Genomic DNA, 3,442 nt, shown 5'->3' on the forward strand with positions numbered 1-3,442 from the left:
CATTCCCCTTACACTTACGTTTCGTGCACCCAACACACAAATAACACGTATATTGTTTGATAACTTCCACATCATAACACAGGACAGTACCATTGGTCACATGTTCCCCAACAAACCTCTCGTATCTTAGAAACGAGACACTAACATTAAAGATTTACTCGCCCATAGTCAACTTCCGAACAACATACAACTATCATGTGCAGTTCAAGTTGATACGTACAGTTGTCAGAGGAGCAGATACAACATTTGCCCTTGCATTGCTCATAGAACATCTGTTAGAGGCCTTAAATCAACGTATTCTGTGAATAGCCATTTCACCTGTACATCTAAATATTTAATTGTTTGTAACAACTGTGACGAAATCTACATGGAGAAACCAGTCGAATGCTCGCTGAAAGTACACGAGAACACTTCATTAAAGATCAAGATGAACCTGTAGCTCGGCACTTCAACACAGCTGATCATTCATTTTCTTGAGCACTTTAAAGTACTTGCCTTACGTCATGCCCCCTCTAACACCAACAAAAGAACCACTATAGAAAAAGAAATAATTTTTAAATTGGGTTGTTTAAGTCCTTTGGTATTAACGAACGGTTCAGCTTTTTATAATTTTTAATACCTTTTCTTTTATTATCTTAAAATGTTTACATAGCAAAGAAAGAAATAACTTGAAGTTGTTCTGTATTTCTAGTAATTTTTAATAATGTTTTTTAATCACCAGTTCTATTATATTGTTTAATTCTCGTAGTTCTGTCTAGCGTTTTGTTGCATTATAAAACGTTCCTGTAATTGACATAAACTGACAGTCTTGTTTCTGGCTTAAAAAAGAGCTTTTGCTCGAAACGCCGCCAAGTTAATTAATTATTACCATAGTTTTAAGGTAAAGGGAAGTAGAAGTGTGGTATGTCAAACATTCCAGGTGAAAATTTTATGTTCACTGAAAATTTGTATTTTTTTCATACATACATGCATTCAAGATTGAGTATAGATTTTAAAATACAGAAGTTGGTTACTGTATATGGCTAAAGCCACTTTCTTGTGTTTAGGTACATGCTATCGGAAGGGGAATTATAAGGCACATGACATTCGGAAAATGGCACTGTTGATGAAATTTAATATAAATACATCATTTTCAGATAGATATTTTTTTCTCTTTGAAGTTATCTTATTAGTTTACCATTACGTTGTTTTGTTATGCGTTTTTACATCTATACTTCACATTACATATCTTTATCCCTTCGGCATGACTGAATGATGTTTCAATAACATTAATTTAGTGCGAGACTTATAAAACACTCGGTAAGCAATGTAGCAAATATCATTGGTTCCAGAACTACAAAAGTGGCTGAAGTGTATTGGATAATGCAATTTCTAATGTGTTATCACACAAATGAATGTACTGAGCAAGCTCATATTTCACTGGCTCATTCATAGGGTGTATTTGTTTAGTGGGTATCCTTTCTATGGTGTACATATACGTCACAAAAGGAATACAAATTTTGAAATATGATAAAAGACGAATCTTTACACGTTAGCATAAACAATTCACTCCTACAGCCACATCGCATGGTAGTTCCACTACAAAAGGTATATCTTCCATACAAGGAAAAAAAAATTTTTTTGGACGTCACCTAAATGCAAAACTAATATTGTTGCGTCAGCGAGGTCACGTGACTAGTATCACGCCACCTGTTTCTAGAAATATCCTGTTCCTTCAAGAATGCCCTAGCATTTACTAGATATGTGTTAGTTTTGTATATATAAGACGTTCACAACGTGACGGGACAACAGAAGTGAATGAGTAATTGAATGTATGCGGACAAAATATTGTTGGCTACGTGAGACGTGAATTATAGTGTTTGTTATAGAGCGACTGTTGAAATTAAGTGTATCGTAAAGTTGTATTCGGAAAGAATAAACCAGTTTTATTTAAGAAAGGACTTGTGTCGCTAAAGTTTCGTCGGAACGAATTTACGGAAAATTAACTAACGACTGGAGGCGTAACAATATTTTACAGACTCCGGTCTTTTAAATATATACAATTATCAGACTTGGTCATAACTTTGTGCTAGTGATACGACAAAATTAGTTGAAAACCGTAAATAAAAATATATATTTATGAAACATTTATAATCAGTTAGTAGCTGCAGTAGAGTGAAGGGGAAATAAATATAACACGCTGTTACAATGCCCCCCAGTGGCACAGCGGTATGACTACGGACTTACGAGGCTAGAATCCAGGTTTCGATACCAGTGGTGGGCAGAGCAGACAGCTCATAGTGTAGCTTTGTGCTTAACTTTAAATGCTGTTACAATTATAACATCTTGCTCTTATTAGAAATGTTTAAACCAGACAATATTATGTTAACTTCGAAAGAAAGTTTTCTTAAGATTACTGTGGAGGAAATAAAAGCTAAGAAGAAATTATACATATATGTATATACTCACACGCAGTAAAAGTATTAACAAAATATTCCAATGACAGTCCTTACACAGAAGGAAACATTTAATATCTATATCGCAAGTTTCAACACTTCAAAAAATAAATTATCGTCATAAAATAAAGGCTATAAATCAGAGTTAAAAATATCCTTTGGATCTAAAATGAGAATAAAAACATTTTTATCATCTGCAAAATGATACTATATCCAACATAGCATATTCTGAACTCGTAAACACAAAATATCCATATTAACAATTTCCTACCTTTGCCAAGTTTTCAATATTTATTTTGTAATTAAAAAAAGTATACCCGTATTTCGCCACTCGCAGAAAAACACCGAAAATGCGCATATTTATACGAACAAAAGCAATTTAGAATCAGCGACGAGGTTCTATGAGTTTTATATCACATTTTTCTAAACTATTAAGCTCCTAAGTGCTTGTAGGTCCATAACTGTAATAGTTAAAGGCAGTGGTATAACTACAAAACACGCCCCCCCCCCCTCCAAGTATTAAAAGTAACAAGGCCCCTACACCATACATTTATTCCCATTGTCGGATATTCTTAAGCTTATCAGGCCCTTTTTTGGCTCGGGACCCCTCTCCCGCAATATTAACGTTTATTACTTGTATTTATGTTCTTTATATTAGATTTATGAAATAAATGAAAGCCACTTAACAAGAAAGATCATTGTTATATAGTTACCATATCATAATATACAATTATTTGCAGTTTCCTTTTTGAAAGCTAACTTACTCACAATCTAAAGCTTAACTTATAAATAACGTGTCAACACGTCATTTGGGCAATACTGTAAGTGATCTTAAATTATTATTGAAAAAATATAATACTGTTGCGTCAGCGGGGTCACGTGACTTGTATCACGCCACTTCCTTCTCGAACCTTCGTGAATTGTCGGGAGATTACTAGATTGGGGGTAGTCTGATATATATAAGATGGTCACAACGTGACAATGTGTAGGTAATGAGTAATTGAACT

This window comes from Limulus polyphemus, unplaced genomic scaffold (assembly GCF_000517525.1).
Source record: "Limulus polyphemus unplaced genomic scaffold, Limulus_polyphemus-2.1.2 Scaffold454, whole genome shotgun sequence".
Classification (NCBI taxonomy): Eukaryota; Metazoa; Arthropoda; class Merostomata; order Xiphosura; family Limulidae; genus Limulus; species Limulus polyphemus.